This window comes from Podarcis bocagei (genome assembly GCF_964188305.1).
Source record: "Podarcis bocagei genome assembly, chromosome: 2".
NCBI lineage: Eukaryota > Metazoa > Chordata > Lepidosauria > Squamata > Lacertidae > Podarcis > Podarcis bocagei.
Genome location: NC_138126.1, coordinates 22,374,502 through 22,398,100, shown reverse-complemented (window position 1 = coordinate 22,398,100; position 23,599 = coordinate 22,374,502). Strand labels below are relative to the sequence as shown.

General features: G+C 44.5%; 3 long non-coding RNA genes across 3 annotated transcripts; 1 reads left to right on the top strand and 2 right to left on the bottom strand.

Annotated features, from left to right (window-relative positions):
* Positions 1–590: 590 nt before the first annotated feature.
* Positions 591–23,496, bottom strand: LOC308581361. The gene is made up of 2 exons (XR_014005008.1): positions 22,724–23,496; positions 591–732 (listed from the first exon to the last, which is right to left on the bottom strand). It is a non-coding gene; the product is annotated as an uncharacterized lncRNA (long non-coding RNA).
* On the top strand, positions 835–2,079 carry LOC308579931. The gene is made up of 2 exons (XR_014004645.1): positions 835–947; positions 1,768–2,079. It is a non-coding gene; the product is annotated as an uncharacterized lncRNA (long non-coding RNA).
* Positions 12,138–15,921, bottom strand: LOC308581268. The gene is made up of 3 exons (XR_014004908.1): positions 15,733–15,921; positions 14,159–14,269; positions 12,138–12,660 (listed from the first exon to the last, which is right to left on the bottom strand). It is a non-coding gene; the product is annotated as an uncharacterized lncRNA (long non-coding RNA).
* Positions 23,497–23,599: the final 103 nt, after the last annotated feature.

The following is a 23,599-nucleotide window of genomic DNA, read 5'->3' as shown; positions in this document are numbered from 1 at the left end:
TCTCTATGGAGGCGCAGGTTACAGCTACAGCAAAGGCAGCATTTTTCCATCTCCGCCGTGTCAAGCAGTTGGTTCCTTATCTTTCTCACCCTGATCTAGCCACTATGATCCAAACCACCAGGATTGATTACTGTAACTGACTCTATGCAGGGCTTCCCATGAAGGTGACCCAGAAACTCCAGCGGGTGCAGAATGCTGCGGCAAGACTACTTATAGGGTCTTCACCATGGGACTACATCCAACCAGTGCTATATCAGCTGCACTGTCTCCCAGTGGAGTACAGGGTTAAGTTTAAGGTGCTGGCTCTAACCTTTAAAGCCCTATATGACCTGGGACACTCGTACCTATAGGACTGCCTCTCCTGGTATGCCCCGCAGATGACCTTATGGTCTGCAAACAATAACATCTTGGAGGTCCCTTTTGCATTACTTTCTATGGAAAAGCACACCTTGGTTTTGGAATGCTTTGGTTTTGGAACGGACTTTCAGAACGGGTAGATTTTGAGAACCAAGGTACCACTGCACAGCAATTTCTTGTGTGGTCAAGGTACAATAATTACACAGAAACCAAAATAAAATACAGGCTACAACTTCACTTTTAAACTTTAATGAAAGAAAGCATTGATATGTAAGGTAAAACAATTATTACAAGCTATTATTCTCACGTTATTTCTGCATGCAAAACTAGCAGTAATTTTAACCATTATTATTGAACTCTATCTTGATTGGCCACCTAGAACTCCCACCAGTCCAAACTACTTACGTAAAAGCTTTGCTACATTCCAGTTACATTGCAATGTTCAAGAAAGAGAACAGAAAACATTTGAGCGGTTGGGAAGAACAGGCTTCCCTGAGCTCCAGGAAGAGATGAATTGAGAATCTGATGGACAATGACCTAGGAGAGTCTGGATGGAAGTGGCTCCAGCCTCCTCCCTAACCATCTTGACTGTGAGTATGGGATGGTATACTCTAACAAGGCAATTAAGGACTGACTTTGAGACATTTGAAGGCAGTCCTGTATCGAGAAGTTTTCAATGCCGGATGGTTTTATATATTTTTATATTCTCTTGGAAGCTTCCCAGAGTCTACAGGCCCAGGGTGTGCAGCCTTCCTCTGCTCAAGTGAGCTACCAATTAAGGAGGCCACACAGTGGAATGAGATCAAATCAGGCCACTACTTTATTGACTACAGATGAAGTAGTTTGCCTATAGGCATTGTGTAAGCATTTAGTGTCTGCCTACCGGAAATGACATCAGGGTCAACCCGGCAGTGGGGTGTCCCATGACTTACATCAAATAGGGGGATCCCTGCAGGGATCCCCACCCCTAGGAACGCTGAGGCCCAAGCCCTTCCCCCCATCTGGGCAAATGGGCAGACGCAACTCCATCATGGACCCCTTTAACAGCATACCCTATTTCTGGAGTGGAAGGCAAGGGGACAACCCCCCCTCCAACCAAGGCTAAGCTTACCCAATGCCTAAACCACCAAAGTTGTGATGATTGGGGTTTGTTGCTTTTCTGTGTTTGCTCCGTCTTTTGAATTGCAATGGCAGGAGGAAGACCAGACATCCCTCAAAAGCAAAGGGTATGAAATGTTCTAATATTATGTTTTTCAAAGGAGAAAGTGAAAGAGAAGGAGAAAGATTGGCTACCCACCCTTTACCAAGAGGTTTCTGGATGGGTTAAAACAATATAAGAATAGAACGGTAAAATCAGTCAAAACACATGTCATCATCACAGCATTGTATTTTAACTTTATCTTCTTCTAGTCCGCAGAATTTTTCATAATGACCTTCGCCACAAAATTTGATCTGCAACTTGTTTGTTGGATCTGGCGAGAGAAAGAGAAGTGCTTATGTTGATACTAACTAGTGAGTGGAGTCCATAGTTCATACCAAAAGAACAGACAAAGCTCACAGCACATTGAAATAAATTCCATTTTAAGCTCCATTGACAAATGCATACCTAAAACTGAATTTTTTCCCATGCTAAAACTACTAAAGTGTCAACATTAAAATAAAATAATGTTAAAACATGTGCAAAATACATGTCCACATAAAACAAACCCTTAAATCTCACAATTTCCACCACTGTTGTCTAAGATAAATCCCAAATCTATTTCCTTCAGACTGAAAAATAGGCTACTTTCCGAGTGACATGCCAGTTAGTTCCTTGAAGCAGAAACCTTACTTTCCTGCCCCTCTCCAACATTTCATCTTCTTAAACAAGGTCCCTCTATGTAATGTGGTTTAATATAAGAATAAAGCTGGCATTCAAGACTCTAATGAAGCATCTCTTCCAGTGTAGCACCCTGCTTGTGGTTAACGCTTAGCTGGAATGAAATATTCAACGCAGCAATAGAGAAATTAAAATAATTATTTATTTGTCAGACAAATAAATGAGAGGCACAGTGGTATATGGTTACCAAGCTCTGGCCTGGCCTCCTGCCATTATGGCCAGCACTTATATTCCCTTAATCCAGCCCCCTTTGCTCCTCCTGTGGCTGCCTCTGTCCAATCAGCCTGGTTGAAATTCCTATTGGCTGATTGCTAGAACCAATCACAAAAAGATACACCCATATCCTCCTGTCCTTATATGGAACACAAAGAGCTATATATTGTTACATCTATAAATGACAAATAAGTAGTAATATATCTTACATGTGTCTCAACAAGGAATCTTAATTACCAGCTCACCTCTTGCCCTCCTTGCCCTATTGCCTTCTAAAACAAATGGTTAATCTTAAATTTTTATCTTAAACATATGTCAAGGATCTTGAGTTTCACATCAACATTGAAAGATCTCCTTCATTTGAAGGTTTCTAAACAAATGTCTGACAACTAATATATCAGGACTGCTCAGGACTGCTTGGATGGCGTCTTCCTGTCTGGCAGGGCTAGGCTGGTGGCTGACTTAATTTCAAAATACAACTCTTACAACTATATGAAATCTAGCATTTCTTAAATCCTTTGCATAATTACATTTAAGCCAATATATTTAATACACAACACAGATAGCCTCTTAAAAGGAATAAGGCCTTTTTAAAGTAGAAAAGGGAACTCAGTAAAAAGGAACACAGTAAAAAACCGCTTTAAAAGAAGCCTCTTCCCCTGTTTACACTCCCCCCCTTCTCCAGCCAGTTGCTTTGTTTCCATGTGCTCTTCCCAACATTTATTGCCCTCTAACTTTCTCAGTTTAAGAAAGAAACAGCTTTAAAAAAAGACTTGCCAGCTAGATGCTTCTCCATTTGGTCTTTAACCTTGGAAAGAAGATCTGGCTCATTTTACTGGGAGGCACATTGGCATTATTTTACTATTTACTCATTCCTAATTATGCTTATCTCTGCCTTTTTTTATCTTCTGTAACATGTAGGGTCAGTGTCCTCGTTCTTAGCCTGTAATTTCAGCTTTTACGACTTTGAGAATTGTTTTCTGCTATCAATCAAAGGGGCCCCTTTGTCTAGGAAAAACATTGCCAGTGTTTTCTTAAGCAGCTGGTCTGCCTGGCATGAAACTTTTGAAAATCTAAGCTCTCTCTTTAATATACAAGTCCTGATCAAACATTAATAAAATGCAGGCTTATGCCTGATGCCTCACCAGTACTGCTGGAAGACTGTTGCACAGTCTGTCTTGCATTGATATGTCCATGAATCTCCCCACCTGCACAGTTGAATCCACATGTTCAAAATGGAGTTGGGGAAAAGCTTTCTAATGCTCCATTTTCATTGGAAATGTCTGGTGTTTTTCAGAGGACACCCCTGCTGTGAGTGCCTGCAGGTTCAGTCCCTGCCACTCACCACCTGGCCTAGGCGGGGCCTGACAGGCCTCATAGGGACTGTTGCCGCTGCTGCTGTTGTTGCCCAGGAGAACTCAGAACAGCACAGAGTTCTTTTAAATATGTTTTTTAAAAATTCTATTTTTACGTTTTAAAATTATTTTTGGTGTGTGGGGGGTGGGATGGATGTTTAGTCGGGTTTGGGAATGTTTAATTTTGGTATGTTTGTAATTTTTACTGTTTTTGGTTTGTATTGGGGGTTTTGTGTGTGTGTTTTTTAATTAAGCTTTATTTTGTTCTTAATGGGAGGGGTCAGGGCTGCCTGGGAGTGGGTCCCAGTCAACAAAATGGCTGGGGCAGGTTTCACCGGGGGGGGGGGATGCACTGGGACAACCGATCTCAGTGATCATGGGCAGGAGGAGGAGTTATGCTAAGACCAGACCATGTCATTACCGAGGAGGCAGGTTTAGTCGTTGTTTAAGGACTATCCCTGCCTCCATGTCCAGACGGATACTGGAATCAGCAAGACGGATACTGGAATCACCACATGACCTGAAGGTGCTGCTATGCAATGCCAGGTCAATGATTCGTAAGACCACTGCCATCCATGACTGGATGGAGGACTTAACCTGGCATGTGTAACAGAGACTTGGTTGGATGAAGCAGATGGACCTGTCCTTGCCGCTGCTTGTCCACCAGGTTACTCTAACGCACAGCAACCCAGGCCTTGTGGGTAGGGATGTGGGGTTGCAGTGATTTTTAGGAAGATGTTACTCCTTACATTATCAAGAGAATTCAGAGCCTGACCAGAAAATCATAACTGAATGTAGTAAATTTATTATGCACAGTAATTTTATTATGCACTAGCAAAACTTTGGGCTCTTCCATTTATTAAGCATTCACCCTGATCTGCTCAAGGTTATTCTTATTCTTTATTAACTCTCTCTATACCAACCTTCGTCCAAAGATCACTGGATGCCTTACAATATAAAAACACAAACATACATACCATAATAACAAATGAAAACAAAGAACCTCCCCCCCACACACATTATTAAAGGCCATAGATTGTTTAATAAGCCAAAGGTCTGGGAGGAGTGGAATGTTTTTGCTTGGCATCTAAAGTTATATAATGATGGTGGCAGGAGAGCCTGTCTGGCGAGAGCATTCCACAAATGAGAAGCCACTACAGAAAAGGATCATTTTTGTCTTACTTCCTGCATAGAAAGCACATAGAGAAGGGCCTCAGATGATGACTGCAGGGTCCAGGAGGTCAATACATATGGGGAGTGGCCGTCCTTGAGGTCCTGAGCCATGTATGGTTTTATAGGTTAAAACCAGCGCTTCGAATTGGGTCCAAAAACTGATTGGCTGTTGGTGTAATTAGGCCAGGATTGGTGTTATATGCTCAAACTGTCTTGCCCCGGTGAGTAGTCTGACAGCTGAATGTGGGATGTGTGTTGCTTCCTGTTCCCCCATAAGTGACTCAGCAAATGAGTGTGACTCTATAAAAGCAGAGTCACGTGGCCATTTTGTCTCAGTTCTGTTTGATTCAGTCCCCTCCATTTTGTTGGCTGCTGGCTCTCAGCCAGCAGCACTTGTGCCCATCCTCACAAAGGATGTAAGCCACGTTGTATGTTTGTAACCTGAAGCTTAAAGCCTGCCTTCCAGGATGTGTACTGTGAACAACTTGTGAGTAAACTTATTGTTAGACTTTTAAAGACAGACTTCTGAGTCTTTATTATATTTTAGGAGGAAGAAAAGGGGACACCAGAAATAATCCATCTGGGCAAGCCAGAGTGGATTAGTCATTTTGTGGAGATTCAAAGAAATCTATCAACTAGCTTCCATCAGTACAGAAGGGGGTTGGCTCTGCTACATCACTCACTAGTGGGAGTGAAGGAAGGATAACACTTAAGAAATATTTCCTTGCCAACTATCCTAAACATCCCCACACCGAATTCTGGACCAGCTGCATTTTCCTAACTGTCTTCAAAGGCAGCACCACGTATAATGCACTGCCGTAATCTAACCTAGCAGACCCTCCAAGTATCCCTATTTTGCAGGGACGTCCCTGACTTTGAGAAGCTGGTTTCTGATTTGATTCTGGAATGTCCCGCTTTTTCTTAGGATGTCCCTATTTTCATCAGATAAATGTTGGAGGGTAAGGAGGACGCCCGAGCCGTCTGAAGGCAATCCTGTATAGGGAAGTTTTTTAAAAAAAATGTTCAATGTTTTATTATGTTTTTATGCATGTCAGAAGCTGCCCAGAAGGACTGGGGCAACCCAGTAAGCTGTGTGGGGTATAAATAATAAAATTGCCATTGTGGAATGGGATATTCCCATTTTCATCAGAGAAATGAAGAGGTTACCAGAGCATAGAAGAGACAAGTGCTCATTGCAGCATAGAAAAAGAGGAACATAGAAAAGATGCCTTACCTTTAACTCTTTCTGCCATTACACAGAATGACCCGTCACATGTGACACCATTTGGTACACATTGCGGACCGTGGCAGGTGCCTGATGCTATCTTACGAGGGTTTTTCTGTTCTGCTCCAGGTTTCAATTGTAATAGTACAATGTGCCGAGCAGGCAACTCTCAACCAGCCTACAGATGAAACACAGTGGGTGACTTCTGGCCAGCCCATATTCCCGAATCGTTGTGTTAGCAGCTTTCTTTTGTATCTCACTGATGCTCATAGTGGAATGAATGATGTGCACAGCCATGTGTTTATGTTCTCCATGAGTGATAAATAAGTGGTCCTTTCATATTGCATGTATCTTCAACTTTACTCAAAGATGTGGGACATGGAGAGACAACAGACATGCAAGACAGACTCTCATTCCTGGCAATCCCATGAACAGATATTCTGGCCACCTCCATATTTCTTGGAGCCAAACCGCATCCAATATGAGCTGATGCTTTTAATTGGGGAGAAGTAGAAGGTTGGCTCTGGAAATCAGCCCTGAGTGCTCACTGGAAGGACAGATCGTGAAGCTGAGGCTCCAATACTTTGGCCACCTCGTGAGAAGAGACGACTCCCTGGAAAAGACCCTGATGTTGGGAAAGATGGAGGGCAAAAGGAGAAGGGGACGACAGAGGATGAGATGGTTGGACAGTGTTGTCAAAGCTACCAGCATGAGTTTGACCAAACCGTGGGAGGCAGTAGAAGACAGGAGTGCCTGGCATGCTCTGGTCCAGGGGTCACGAAGGGTCGGACATGACTAAACAACTAAACCACAACAACAACAACACAGGAAGTTTGGCTGGTTAGTCAGTTGACTGAGGCCCTTTTATTTTGGAATCTGAGTGCAAAGACTTGGAGAAACAGACTAATATGGTACGGTTACATTAATACTTCCAGATGCTGATTGGGCTTATGTGATTTGTGTATGGGATTCTATTTGAACACTGCCATACATGATGCAAGAGTGTTATGCAGAATGGAGGATCTGCATTGTTTGTTCTGCCCTGTCGTATTCTTGCCTGTGTCTTCCGGAAGCTGGAGGGGCCCAGAGAGGGAAAGGAAATGCAGCTGAGCACAGAGGTCTGTTGCAAAGCATGGAATATGGCCCATATAAATAAGATTTCCTCAATTTTGAGGAAAGGAAAATATAAGGTGCAGTGATTTCTTTTGTGATCAAGATACAGTAATTACACAGGAGCTAAAATAGAAAACAGACCACAACTTTATTTTTAAATTTTATTGAAAGAAATAATTGATGCGTAAGGTACAACAAATAATACAAGCTATTTTTTTCGCCTCATTACTGCATGCAAAACTAGCAGTGATTTTAACTATTATTATTGAACTCTATCATGGTTGGCCACCTTTGCTACGTTCCAGTCACATGGCAATGTTCAGGAAAGAGAACAGAGAACATTCAAACTCTCCAACCAAGGAGATGTTGGGAAGAACAGGGTTCCATGAGCTACAGGAAGAGAGGAATTGTCACCATCCCTAGCACAGGTTATTGTAGTTGATAACATCTTCTGTGATTTGCCAAGTTCAAGCAGGGATGGGGAGTGATAAAGAGACCCACAAATCCTATAGACAGTGCAAATCACTGCTTGGTACATGTCCAGTGGTGTAGTGTGGGGGGTGCAGGGGGGGCCGGCCGCACCGGGCGCAACATCTGGGGGTTAGGGTTAGGGGGCGCAAATCCACGGGTTAGGAAGCGAAAATCCTCGGGTTAGGGGGCGCAAATTACTTGCCTTGCCCCGGGTGCTGACAACCCACGCTACGCCACTGTACATGTCCATCAACTCTCCAAAAAAACGACCCATTACACCCCTATACCTAAGTCAATTGTGCACTTTTGCAAGAGGAACTTACTTTTCAAAATATCAGACAGTGAAGGAGTGCATAAATGAGTGAGCACAAATGAGTAGTCCTCCTCTTGGGAGCTGGAAGGAGAAACACAGTTGTGAACTGGATGAGTGTTTGATTAACAAGTATGGATAGCCAAATTGGGGGGGGGGTTCCTGTGCTCATGGAGGCTTCCCAATGCACTTAGGGAGCTGGAAAATCATCGGTCTAAGATATATGGCAGCCCTCCGCAAATACAGAAGACTCCCCAGGTCACACAGTCAGCCACCATTTTGTGGAGGACAATGAGCCTGTTGGGTGTGGAACATCCCCTGAATTTGATTATTAGACGTGGCATCAGAATGTATGCATGGGGGTTTTGTCTGTCATTTGAATTGCAATGGCAGGAGTAAGACCTGTTGTCCATCGAAAGGAAATGATATGAAACGTTCTAATATTATGTCTATCAAAGGGGAAAGATTGGTTACCCACCCTTTTACATGGAAAGGCGAAAACAACGTAAGAATAGAATGATCAGTCAAAACATAAGTTGCTATTACAGCATGATACTTTCTTCTTATCTCCCGATGTCACCTCTGTCCCACAGAGTTTTTTCAAACTCCACATTCTTTGACGTAATTAGTCAATTTGCCATTTTGTCCTGGAGATAGATAGATAAGTGCTTAGGTTGATACCAACTAGTGAATGAAGAGAAATTTACTGAATTAGTCCATAGTCCGTATCAAGAGAGAGAGAAAAGCTTTCTCCGCATTTTAAACTTCATTTAAAAATATGCACTTAAATAGAATTTTGAATTTATTTTGCTAAAACTAGAAAAACTACTAAAATGTCAACATTAAAATAAAATGAACATTTATGAAAGATACATGTCCAATTTTTTTATTTTTAGTTTTAAACTTATATCTCAGGTCATTCTAGTCCCAGCAGAGAAAAAGGGAGATGGTTGACAGAAAAGACTTACCTGAAAATGTTTCTATCTTCAAGCAGAATGGTCCCATACATGTCTTCTCCTTCGGTTCGCATGGCTTGCCAGGCCCCTTTGAAGAGCACAGTCTGCATTTCACAGCGTCTGTTGTAATAGACAGCATTTCGTTTGTGAAGGGACCAGTCAGTATTCAATGTCCAACTAAACTTGCATCTCTGTGTATAGATTAAGAGATGGAAATTGTTTGTGGCAAGCTCCTGTGCCCTGAGACTAGCAACACCTTCCACCTAGACAACTAGACCAGTGTTTCCCAACCTTTTTTGGGCAAAGGCACACTTGTTTGATGAAAAAAATCTCGAGGCACACCACCATTACAGCCCCGTGACGTCAGCGCGCAGCGTCACGCCGGGAGGGACGCACGAAAGTGTAAGTTTCAATTTTTTTCCCTCCCCCTTGCCAGGGAACCTCCAAGCTTTGGGGGTGGGGGGGGAGGAGGCAGCAAAGCGAGGCAGGAAGGAGAGCGCGGCTTGGCTGGGTGAGCTTTGGCAGGGGCAGGGAATGAGAGCCGCGAGGTGGGCGCTGCGGACGGAGGCGCTGCCCGCCGAGCTTGCAGGCAGCCAGGCAGGCAGACGGCGAGAGCCCCGCGCTGGGCGGCCTCTCCTCGCCGCCGCCTCCCCGCCTCTCGCCGCCCGACTCGCCCACCTCCCTCCAGGCAACATCTCGCGGCACACCAAGCAACATCTCGCGGCACACTAGTGTGCCGCGGAACAGTGGTTGGGAAACACTGAACTAGACCCTCTTTTCCAAGGATGGCACAATCTGTCCTGCAACTTGCAGTGTTCATGTTTTCATCAGGAGGCAGGAGAAAAGCAGCTTCCTTTCACAGGTAAAAGGGAATTGTAAAAGGGATTGTTTCGATTCAGCAGATCCAGTTCTTAAGGTGAAATCCTGTACCTTGGAGCCCATTTCAGGGGAGAGTTCAATTTCCCTTTTGATAATTGTCTGCGTGGTTGCCAAGTCCAGTTGCTGACTGGGCTCATGTAATTTAGGGACTGTGAGCCATGATTTATGTACAGATTTTTATTTGAACACCACCATATATGACGGAGGAGTGGCGGATGTCTGATGCTATCTTACGAAGGTTTTCAGTTCTGCTCCAGGTTTCAGTTGTAATAGTACAATGTGCCGAGCAGGCAACTCTCAACCAGCCTGCAGATGAAACACTATGGGTGACTTCTGGCCAGCCCATATTCCCGAATCATTGTGTTAGCAGCTTTCTTTTGTATCTCACTGCTGCTCACAGCGGAATGAATGATGTGCACAGCCATGTGTTTCTGTTCTCCATGAGTCATAAATAAGTGGTCCTTTGATATTGCATGTATCTTCAACTTTACTCAAAGATGTGGGACATGGAGAGACAGCAGGCTTGCAAGACAGACTCTGATTCCTGGCAATCCCATGAACAGAATTCATATTTCTTGGAGCCAGATAGCATCCAATAGGAGCTGATGCTTTTAATTGGGGAGAGATGGAAGGTTGGATGGTTAAACAGTTGACTGAGGCCATTTTATTTTGGAATCTGAGTGCAAAGACTTGGAGAAACACACTAATATGGTACGGTTACGTTAGTACTTCCAGATGCTGACTGGGCTCATGTGATTTGTGTTTGGGATTCTGTTTGAAGACTGCCGTATATGATGCAAGAGTGTTGTGCAGAATGGAGGATCTGCTTTGTTGTATTTTTGTCTGTGCTTGCCGGAAGCTGGAGGGAGAGCAGGAGAGGGAGAGGAAGTGCTGCTGAGCACAGACGTCTGTTGCAAAGCATGGAATATGGCCCATACTTTTAAAATAGGCAGGAACAGAAAATATAAGGTACAGGGATTTCTTGTGTGATCAAGATACAAAAATTACACAGGAACCAAAACAGAACACAGACCACAACTTCATTTTTAAACTTTATTGAAGGAAAGCATTGTTGCGTAAGGTACAACAAATATTGCAAGCTACTATTCTCGCATTTGTTCTGCATGCAAAACAGGCAGTAATTTTAAGTATTATTATTGATCTCTATCTTGATTGGCCACCTAGAACTCCCTCCAGTCCAAACTACTTAAAAGCCTTGCTTTGTTCCAATTACACGGCAATGGTCAGGAAAGAGAAAAGGGAACATTTGAGCTCTACAACCAGGGAGGGGTTGGGAAGAACAGTGACCCATGAGCTCCAGGAAGAGATGAATTAAGAATCGGATGGGCATGACCTAGGAGAGTCTGGATGGAAGTGGCTCCAGCCTCCCCCCTGACCATCCTGACTGTGAGTATTGGTTGGGATGCTCTAACAAGGCAATTAAGGACTGACCTTGAGACATTTGAAGGCAGTCCTGTATCGAGAAGTTTTCAATGTTGGATGGTTTTATGTATTTTTATATTCTCCTGGAAGCTTCCCAGAGTCTACAGGCCCAGGGTGTGCAGCCTTCCTCTGCTCAAGTGAGCTACCAATTAAGGAGGTCACACAGTGGAATGAGATATAATCAGGCCACAACTTTATTGACTACAGATGAAGTAGTTTGCCTATAGGCATTGGGTAAGCATTTATTTCCAGTCTGCCTACCGGAAATGACATCAGGGTCAACCCGGCAGTGGGGATTCCCATGACTTACATCAAATAGGGGGATCTCCACAGGGATCCCTACCCCTAAGAATGCTGAGGCCCAAGCCCCTCCCCCCATTTGGGCAAAGGGACAGAAGCAACTCCATCACATGCCTCTTTAACAGGATACCCTATTTCTGGAGGGGAAGGCCAGGGTACAACCCCCCTCCAACCAAGGCTAAGGCTACCCAACGCCTAAACCACCAAAGTTGTGACGATTGCTACAGGATTAGGCAAAACCTCCAGATCATAGCCAATTCACCAGGTAGGCAAATTCCTACCGGGCACCAACAATACAGCGACCACCACAGCCATAGCCAGGTCAATTCAATTTGTAAATGCAAAATGGGTGGGTTGATCCACCGAAGAATGCTAGACATCAGGGGCTGGCGTGGGCTGTTTTAAATCCCCCCGGAGTAGACCTGCAATTGACCCATTTGGCAGGCTGATGAAGAGCAGGATTTCAAACCAGGAGTATGAGCCGAAGGGGGTACCTAAAAGGGGGTAAACAGACATCTGGGGCTACACATTTAAGATGAGTGGGGATCAATTTATTATTATTTTTGTGTTATGGTTATTGTTATTACTACTATTACTATTATCACCAGTGGTGTACTAGTGGTGGCAGTGGTAGAATCACAGTCTTGGGGTGGGGTTTCTTGCTTTTCTGTGTTTGCTCTGTCATTTGAATTGGAATGGCAGAAGGAAGACCAGACATCCGTCAAAAGCAAAGGATATGAAATGTTCTAATATTATGTTTTTCAAAGGAGAAAGTGAAAGAGAAGGAGAAAGATTGGCTACCCACCCTTTACCATGAGGTTTCTGGATGGGTTAAAACAATAGAAGAATAGAACAGTAATATCAGTCAAAACACATGTCAGTTTCACAGCATTGTACTTTAAGTTCCTCTCCCCTTTGCGTTCCGCAGAATTCTTTATTCTGAGCTTTGCCACAAAATTTCAAGGTCTGCAACTCCTTATTTGGACCTGGCGAGAGAAAGAGAAGTGCATATGTTGATACTAACTAGTGAGTGGAGTCCATAGTTCATACCAAAAAAGAGACAACCTCACAGCACATTGAAATAAACTCCATTTTAAGCTCCATTACAAGTGCATACCTAAAACTGATTTTTCCCCCATGCTAAAACTACTAGTGTCAACATTAAAATAAAATTAAGTTAAAACATGCGCAAAATACATCGCCACATAAAACAAACCCTTAAATCTCAGAATTTCCACCACTGTTGTCTAAAATAAATCCTAAATACCTTTCCTTCAGACTGAAAAATAGGCTACTTTCCAAGTGACATGCCAGTTAGTTCCTTGAAGCAGAAACCTTATTTTCCTTGTTCCTCGCCAACATTTCATCATCTTAAGCAAGGTCCCTCTATGTAATATGGCTTAATATAAGACTATAGCTGGCATTTAAGACTCTAATGAAGCAGCTTTTCCAGTACTGCTGGAAGACTGTTGCCCAGTCTGTCTTGCTGTGATATGTCCATGAATCTCCCCAGCTGCAAAATTGAATCCATGTGTTCAAAATGGAGCTGGGGAAAAGCTTTCTAATACTTTTTTTCATGGGAAATGCTTGGTATTTTTCATATTGCTGCTGCAACTTTGCACTTGCCAAGCAATGCCCAATATTTGGCAGCTCTGTCAATTTGTCCATTAACCACTCTGTTAAGAGGTGTTACTATTAGAGATTACCGCCCACACACTTCTGCTGCGCTTTTCTGCTTGTGTGGCGGCACCTCGGTAAAACCACTTCTTACTGTTTGTAGCAGAATTTTCCCCAGAGGCAGAGGACAAGAACAGGAGTCATACTCAAATTCACAGTCAAGAGCTTCTTTATTGCTTGACTGGTTGCACAAGCATTTCTGTTACTCTTATGTACAAGCTATTTACATTCCTTCTTTATCTCTCCAGCACAGTATAATTTCAGTCCATTAATTAACAATCTTGACACAGCAAAACTCACAGTATCAGCAGCACATATTGTCTTCCTCCCCACCTCGTTGTTGTTGGGCGCACTGATGGTGTGTGATTTCCTGGTGCAGAAATTGCAACTGCAGCTTCCTCCCTTTATTTGCACCTCCAGCTGACACCAATGAAGCCTAGAGTACCACTACTATACACTAAAGAAAATTCTGGAACCCTCCTTAAAGCTTCCAGGAACTTTTGTCTGTTTCTTAAAGAATGTTTGCCTAACAGTTACTCCTTACATTACCAAGTGAATTCAGTCGCAGTCTCTATAGAGTTGGACGAGCCTGCTGTATAGGGAAGTTTTTAAAATGTTTAATGTTTTATTATGTTTTTATATCTTTTGGAAGCTTCCCAGAGTGGCTGGGGCAACCCCGTAAGATGTGTGGGGTATAAATAATAAAATTGCCATTGTGGAATGGGATATTCCCATTTTCATCAGAGAAATGAAGAGGTTACCAGAGCATAGAATAGGCAAGTCATAGTCACAGAAAGGCCTTCTTACCTGCCAATCTTTCTGTCATTACACAGAATAGCCCCGTACATATCAAATCATTTGGTTTACATGGCTTGCCAGGACCAGTTGACGTGCATTTTCTGCATTTCACAGCATCTGCTGTAGGAGGCACAAAAATTTGTTTTATTGTTTCTTCCTGAAAGCATTGAAAGCATCACCTTCACCCATTGGTCACTAAATCCGGGGCTTCATTAGGAGGTAGACGAGGGGTCTGAAGCCCCAAGAACTCCTACCACTTTCCTCATTTATATTAATTTTCTTTCCTGGATGTACTGCAAAGCATTGTACCAAGTGAGACCCCTTTTTTTTTTCATTTGTGGAGGAACCAATTGATTTTCAGTCTCCCAACCCATAAAATCCTATAGGCACCCATAGCTGTCAGAATAGATCCTAGAGCAGTAGGATTTTTTCCCCCATCAGAAAGTCTGACCAAATTTACATCTCTGCGGATGGGGAAACTCTATGCAGATTCCTAGCATGCTCCTGTGCCCTTAGTCTAGCAACACATTAAACCCAGACAAGGGAATCCTCTATTTTCCAAAGATGGTGCTCCCAATGAGCTCTAAACTATTGGGCTCCACTTTTAGACCTGGCAGAAACAGCTGGAATATACGCCCATTGGTCATATTCAGTGCACTCATGACGTTAGTGAAAGGATTGTGCCTTTGCAACAGAAGTTCTCCCTTTCACTCCTCCCCAATGCCTGCTTCGTATCATGCCCAAATTTTCCTCCGGCAGTTTGGGGAATGCACTGAATAGATTTAGGGCCTACTCAGGAGGTGGAGGGAAGTCCCATTGTGAAGGCACTAATGGCAGAACGTATTTAATGTTACATGAGACATTTTCTCTCCAACCATACACATATAAAAGGTAAAGGACTCCTGAACAGTGAAGTCGATTCAAAGGCGATGATGGGGTACGGTGCTCTTCTTGCTTTCTGACATTTGTCCACAGACAGATTTCAGGGTCATGTGGCCAGCAGGACTAAACCACTTCTGTGGCAATGGAACACCGTGACAGAAGCAAGAGCGCATGGAAATGCCATTATCCTTCCCATCACTATGGTATCTATTTATCTACTTGCACTGGCATGCTTTTGAACTGCTACGTTGGCAGGAGTTGACAGCGAGCAACGTGAGCCCACCCCGTCATGGGGATTTGAACCGCCAACCTTCCGATTGGCAAACCCAAGAGGCTCAGTGGTTTAGACCACAACACTACCCACATCCTACAGATATACCAGATGTTGGGCAGCCTGATTCACTCCTACATACATACATACAGAGCTGCCTTCCAGCATTTCAAGCTACCGGTCCATTTTGCCCCATTATTGTACCGACTCTCTTCTCCTTAAATTTTTCCACTGGAGATGCTAAGGGATTAACCTGGGGCTTTCTGCATGAAAAGCATGCACAATAACACTGAATTATTGCAGACCTATGGCAGAAGGCATTTCCCCCCACCACCCCAAAGTATATCTCTCCGGCTACTAATAGAGTCAACCTATGTAAAACAGTAGCTGCTTCTTCTTTTACCTCTTCTGGGATGGGGGTAATACTTACCTCCACTCCTGAGGCAAAGAAGAAAGCAGAATGTAAGTAGCCAGACCTGAAGCAGACGTGCCCTTCGATTACCAAGAAACAAGCTCTGCTCCATTGGAATGCCTTTTGTATGGAGAGAGAGCTTTGGAAGGCTAGCAGCTGAGAAACCGCAGGTTTCCAGGCCAGGCAGGAACACACTGTTCAGTCTGAGGAGCCGAGTTCAAGACATCCATTATATAAGGCCGAAAGGAACTTTCTTGGCTTCTTGCCTCATCCTGGTGGCCTTGAAAGGTCCCAGGAGCCTCTGGCAATATCCTGGGTTGACAGTGAAGAATAGCAAGGATGAAGGCAGTGGTTGCCTTGGGCCATTTCACGCACAAAGAGCTGGTTGTTAGGACAAATCCAAATGGGCTGAGGGATCAGCTGAATGCTGCACAAAACGTCCCAGATCTCATCTTTTGTGGAAGAATTGCTTGCTCCTTTCACTGGGTTCCCTGATCAGCTCTGGGTTTCAATTGTGACACGAAGATGTTTTGAGGAACCAATACTCAAATAGCCTGCCTTCTGGCTTGATCATCCATATTGCTAGAAAGTTCTGTTAGAAGGAGCTCACTTTTTTATTCTGTTGCTGCTCACAGCAGTATGAAAGGTGTGCACAAGTCTGTTTCTCTGTCCACCTTCCGTGAGTGATACATGGTGAAGGAATGATCACCGGGTGGGAAGCACACTTCCACCTGCCGGGTGTGGAGCACACTTCCACCCGCAGACAAAGCCACAGCTGTCTGAACATCATGCCTTCTATCTAACCTTTGCTCTCTTAGTGGTCTGCTGTGCCCTGTCTGTGACCTTTGTCTCCTTCATCATACATGGTTCAAGGGGGAAATGATGCGGTGGAAACAGGTGCCAAAATAACTTTGTACCACGCCTCGATCTCAGGATTGGAAGATGTGTAAAGGTCACAGTCCAAAATCTATCTAACTGGTTTTGCATATTGTGCTAATAAAAAGAGCTTCGGCAGAGCTAGCTGACAGCTTGCTTATGCACAGCTCACCTGCATTACCAACTCCTGCCTCGTGTCCTTCACTTCCCATAGTCCTTTAATATTGCATCCATCTTAGACCATGTTACGGAAAAGGAGCAATGCGGCAGCGAGCCGCAGCTGGCTGGAAAGCAAAACAGGAAGTGAATGTTTGGGACTGTGCCGTGGGAACGAAGGGGCAGTCTATTCACTGTGCTGAGCACTGGATGTTAGCTCAGAGTGTCATTTGACCTGTACTGGAAGTACAGGGGTGGAGTTTGTCTCTCTGCTGTTGGTGTTTGGAGAGTGCAGACGCGTTTCTCTGTACTGGTGCAAAGACAGAAATAAAGGCATGTAAATACATTTCTGTCTGTCTCTTTCCCCTCCCTGGGGGGGAGCAGGGAGCAGGGAAGAGTGGTGTGTTCTTCTCGCGCTTGAGGAGGATCGCCGATAGTGACCTAGCCTGTATCCTGCCGGGAAACGCAGACGGGGAGGTCAACAAGGAACTCAAGCCGGGTGCCTGGAGAGTGGCCAGTTTCTCCTGATAAGGCTTGATTCCAACATCTGGTAGCAATCGCCGATGGTTCTGATCCATGGAAATCTGCAAGAGAGGTTGATGGATCGTTCTTCATCCTCTGCACCAAGGGAAGGAAGATAAAGCTTTGTGCAGCTGGAAGCTACACAGACGGCTGGGCATCAAGAACGTGAATGCCGAGCAACGGAGCCCCAAAGGTATGGTGAATTTATGGCTGTAAAGTGAACGCGTGAAGAAGCAATCTTTGGTTCACTGAAGTGTCTGCGTTTGAGAGAAACCAGCACTGGGATACGACAGCCGAATACCTCGCATACCTAGATAAGATAACACTGGTATGCACAGTTGCTAAGCAACGAGAAGTCAGTGAAGTGGAGTGGAAACTTACTGACTGGGGGCTGGAACACGGAGTGTGTTTTGTCTACTTCGCTGTTCTTTGCAATGACTTTTAAGCAGCTTGCGGTTTAACTGCCAAGTGGAGAAGGCAGTAAACAACCAAGAGTGACTCTTGGAAATTACAGGTTCGAGAGTGAGAGCTGAGGCTTGGATTCAAAATGGATGCCAAGAAGGGGGGAGGCTTACCTTACCCACCTCCACTGACTAATGGCAATTATTCATCTTGGTCTATAAAGATGAAAGCCCTGCTACAGAATCAGAGGATTTTTGGCGTGATTGAGAACCCCATCCCTGCAGCACCAACGCCAGGTTGGAATTCACAGAATGTGAAAGCCAGGACGGCTATAATTCTGTGTGTCTCGGATGACCAACTCGTGCCTATCCGGAATTTAGAGAACGCACGAGAGATTTGGGAGACACTGCGTAGAACACATCAGAGAGATGCTGGTTCTTCAGCGTTGCTGCATTTTGAAAAGCTGACCAATCTGAGGCTTGCGCCTGATGGTGATGTACAAGCGCATTTGACAGAGATGAAGTTCCTGCGCCAGCAGATGGCGGAACGCAATTTCCCTCTGCAGGAGGAGATATTCTGCTTCATGATTATAAACAGCCTAAATCGGACTAATAAAACGGTTGCTAGTCAGCTTGGTTCCCTACCGGCCGCGCACCTCACGGCGGAGAGAGTGTGTGCCGTGGTTCTGAATGAACAAGACCGCCTTGCTGCACTGCATGTGAAGGACAGGGGGAGGGAGGCACGGAGTTCTGACTCCCCCACTGCTGTTGCTACTGAAGAGCAGGCTGTAGCTTGGAACATTGTCCGATGTTACAATTGTGGACATACTGGGCATCTTCAGCGGAACTGTAAGAAGCCACGTGAGCAGAAAGGAGCCAAGGGGAGCTCTGCAAAGCCTGAGGCGTCAGGCAAAAGTCGTACCAAGTCCCAGGTGAAACCTGCAAAGGCTTTGATGTCAAAAGGAACCACACCAGAAGTGGAGAACACATTTGTCATTGACACGGGTTGCACAAAACACATGACGCCACACAGAAGTCTGTTTTCGACGTTTAAGAAGCGAAGCTTCACTGTGAAGCAAGCCAACGGTCAGGAGCTGGAGGCGACCGGGTTTGGAACTGTGTATCTTGAGAGTCTGAATTTGACTATTAACAATGTGCATTTGGTTCCTGAGTTAAAGTTCAATCTGCTGAGTGTTTCGCAGATTGCAAAAAAGGACTGAAATTGTCCTATGATAGTGAAAGCTGCAAGATCTTCAAAGATGGAGAGCTGTATCTTTCTGCCAGAGAGAAAGATGGACTGTATTTGTTGACTTTTGATCAAAGTGATTACATGAAATGTAATTCATCTGATTCTAACATGATTTCTCTCGCAGGTGTGACGAAAGATGCCAGGAAGGTGACCAGGGTCGACAGCGCATTTCAGCGGGTGTATGCTGATGTGATTGGTCCTCTAGCACCATCTAGAGGCAATGCAAGATATTATCTTCTGTGTGTGGATTATTTCTCTCATTATGTGTGGGTATTTATGTTAGAGAAACCACAAGAAGCCTTAGAAAGGTTTAAAGAGTTTTGTGACAAGGTTAAGAATGTGCATGATGCTAACATTGATTGTCTTTTCACAGATGAAAAGCCAGTTTTTCTTTTACAGGATTTTCAGGAGTTCCTGGATGAGAAAGGGATAAGGCACAAGGTTGCTGTTTCTGCGGAAGCATGGAACAGAAGTGTCTGTGTATGGGTGAACAAAGAATTGCAAAAGGGGATGAATGCACAATTGCTGAGTTCACATTTGCCACATGAGTTTTGGGCGGAGTCGTTAATGTCTTATTGTCACACGTGGTTGAGAAAGGTTTCAAAAGATTTGGGAAGTTCTCCTTTTGAGAAGCTGTTCCATATAAAACCTTCTGTTGCCCATTTTAAGGTGTTTGGGTCTCATGTGAGAACAGAAGCTCCAGGTGGAGTAAAGAATGCCAGAGGCATTTTTGTGGGATATGAGAAGGGTCTCTACAGAGTAATTTTGTCTGAATCTGGTCAGGTGATTCTCACAAAATTTCTAGAGTGCTCCTGGACAGGAGAGAGTAATGGTTCACACATTTCCCACTGAGGACAATTCAGATGATGATGATGATTTTACTGATTACAGTGGTACTGAAAATTACAGTGATAGCTCACAGAGCTCAGTTGACACAGTCATTGAGAGGAAATCTCACACAATGGATAGGCCTTCACAAATGAAGGAAGAACCACTGTTTACTATTGGAACTGGTTCTCCAAAGAGTCCTGAGACTGAACCAGTGAGCAGAGAGGATCAGCACCTCATACACAGGTCTGAGAGAGATACAAAGGGTGTACCACCCAAGAGGTATTCAAAAGAGTTTGCTAACTTAGCTGTTGCATGTGTTACTATTGTTAACAACCCAAGACAGGTTGAAGCTGTGTCTAAGTCAGAGCTGGCTGGAAAGCAAAACAGGATATGAATGTTTGGGACTGTACCGTGGGAACGAAGGGGCAGTCTATTCACTGTGCTGAGCACTGGATGTTAGCTCAGAGTGTCATTTGACCTGTACTGGAAGTACAGGGGTGGAGTTTGTCTCTCTGCTGTTGGTGTTTGGAGAGTGCAGACGCGTTTCTCTGTACTGGTGCAAAGACAGAAATAAAGGCATGTAAATACATTTCTGTCTGTCTCTTTCCCCTCCCTGGGGGGGAGCAGGGAGCAGGGAAGAGTGGTGTGTTCTTCTCACGCTTGAGGAGGATCGCCGATAGTGACCTAGCCTGTATCCTGCCGGGAAACGCAGACGGGGAGGTCAACAAGGAACTCAAGCCGGGTGCCTGGAGAGTGGCCAGTTTCTCCTGATAAGGCTTGATTCCGGCAGTTCAAAGACATAGGACCCGGAAACAAAAGCAGGTGAGCCCATGTCATACATGTGCCTCTTGATGGATTTTTGTGGCTCCACAGCATTGGTTATAGATGCCAGTTTAACAAGTTATCAGTTGGTTTGTGTGGTAAAGTATCAATTTACCACCATCAGCTGAAGGGCAGGTTTTGCTACCACTGTTCCCAAGGGCAGTGATTGCCTTTCCTCTGATTGGAATGAATGACGACTCTTCACGTGCAGGGGAGTAGGTCAAGTGTTGCAGTTGAGAGAACTATGGGCAGAAGCTGAAATCTGTTCTCTGACTTTTGACTGCTATACCCAGGATGCCCAACCCACCTGCCCCTAGTTAGATAGCCCAATCTTGCTCTAGATGGAAAAATCTGGTAATAACTAGTAGCAACTGGTCAGCTTCTGAAAAAAAAACCAAGTTGCTTGGCTTGAGGAACCAGGTTCAACATAGCCATTATATAAAGCCAATAGGAACCTTATTAGCATCTCAGGGCACCTGATCCTGATGGGGATCTGGAAACATGCTGGGGTGTCTGAGGAACAACAATGATGTGGGGAGTGTAGGTACCACTCCGACAGGAAGGTAAACGGCATTTCCATGTGCTGCTCTGGTTTGGGTGTTCTGTTGCACCAGGAGTAGCTTAGTCGTGCTGGCCACATGACCCAGAAAAACTATGGACAAACCCCGGCCCCCTCAGCCTGTAAAACAAGATGTGCGCCGCAACCCCAGATTCGTCTGCGACTGGACTTAACTGTCAGGGATCCTTTACCTTTACCTTTACCTTTACTATTATTTAAGGCTAGGAGGAACCTTCTTGGCTTCTTCTCTCATGCTGGTAAGCTTGAATGGTGCAAAGGTAAAAGGTAAAGGACCCCTGGACGGTTAAGTGCAGTCAAAGGGAGCTATGGGGTGCAGTGCTCATCTCGGCTTTCAGGCCGAGGGAGCTGGCGTTTGTCCCCAGACAGCTTTCCGGTGCAACAGGAAACCGTGGAGCGCATGGAAACGCTGTTTACCTTCCTGCTACAGCGGAAACTATTTATCTACTTGCACTGGCGTGCTTTTGAATTGCTAGGTTGGCAGGAGCTGGGACAGAGCAACAGGAGCTCACCCTATTGGCAAACCCAAGAGGCTCCATGGTTTAGACCACAGCACCACCGCATGAAGCCTCTGTGAATATGCTTGGGTGGCCCTGAAGAGGAACAGGGATGCGGGTAGTAATTCCTTAAGATGTTAGGTGCATAATGTACTGATTTTTCAGAAAAATCGAAATGGGCTATACAGAATGTCCCAGGCTTCTATGAGCACCTGATGCCAGAGTAGAGTTTCCCTCAGCCAATAAGGGCCTAGCGGCATATTTCCCCAGAACTAATGTGAATCCCCCTTGTGCCACAATAGTACGTTTTTGCTGTTCCCAGTGGTCCCATAAACCTAAGGAATAATAAAATACTTGCTTCTAAAAAATTGTTAATCACTTTATCTTGCCCAGGGAAATCCAAATATTGGTAAGTGTTCTTTGTGTTTAGTCAATCAGCCAGCTACAAATTCACCTAACCATAGTATCACCTAGTCCACATCTTACCAACTTCTCCTCAAAACTATCACTGAGGACTTTGTTTGTTTTCCATACTCTGTGCATTGGTATAGGGACAACTAAGACCATTAGTAATTCCCTCCAGCTGCTTCCTTCTTTTGCTTGCTTGCCCTTTAGTAGGTTTCTCAGTTTCCTGTGCATCCATGAAGCACCAGCACCCAACACCAGTTGTACTTTCTCATTAAAATTCCCTCAGTCTTGAGGAAAGGAAAAGATAAGGTACAGTGATTTCTTTTGTGTTCGAGTTACAATAATTACACAGGAACCAAAATAGAATACAGACTGCAACTTGATTTTTAAACTTCATTGAAAGAAAGCATGATGGTTTGCATGATGGTTGCTGCTGTCAAGAGCAGGTTTTTGTCTGTGTTTGCATACATTTGGACACCATTTTGAAGCCAGATGACAGACTGGAAGCAAAACAGAATACAGACCACAAGTTCACTTACAAACTTTATTGAAAGAAAGCATTGAAGCATCCAATAAAACAATATCACAAGGTATTATTCTTACGTTATTCTGCATGCAAAACTAGCAGTAATTTTAACTGTTATTATTGAACTCTATCGTGACTGGCCACCTAGAACTCCCACCAGTCCAAACTACTTAAAAGCTTTGCTACGTTCCACTTGCATTGCAATGTTCAGGAAGGACAACAGAGAACAAACTCTCTCTGCCCAAGAAGCCTTGGAGGAGCAGGGTTCCATGAGCTCCAGAAAGAGAGGAATTGAGAATCTGATGGACAGGGTCCAGGAGAAGCTCCAGCTCCTTACCTGACCATCCTGGCCGTGAGTATGGGATGGGATGCTCTAACAAGGCAATTAAGGGCTGGCCAATCAGGACTGCTCCCAGAGTTAGGTTGCATGCTGTTCTGCAAAATGTAAAATCACAGCCTAGGCATGGGATTTGTTGCTTTCCTATGGTTGTTTAGAGATCACAGAGTTTTGAGTGCAAGACTGAGAGCAGTGAGGGAGAATATTGGTGTGAAAAGAGGTTTTTCAAAAATTGGTGCCCTAATCTGAAACAAAACATTGCAATCGGTTGGGGTAGATGCTTCTGCTCCAGAGCATGGAAGCACCACCCAAGTTTGTACTTGTATTTGCTTTCAATGAACCTTGTCAGGTTAGTATATTTGATAACATCTTCTGTGATTTGCCAAGTTCAAGCAGGGATTGGCGAGTGATAAAGAGGCATGTCTATCAACTCTCCAAGGAACGTCCCACCCCACCCCAGTACCCAAGTCAATTATGCACTTTTGCGTGGGGAAGTTACTTTTCAAACTATCAGACAGTGAAGGAGTGCATAAATGAGTGAGCACAAATGAGTGGTCCTCCTCCCGGGAGCAGGAAGGAGAAATGAATCATAGAATCATAGAATCATAGAGTTGGAAGAGACCACAAGGGCCATCGAGTCCAACCCCCTGAATGAAGTTGTGAACTGAATGAGTGTTTGATTA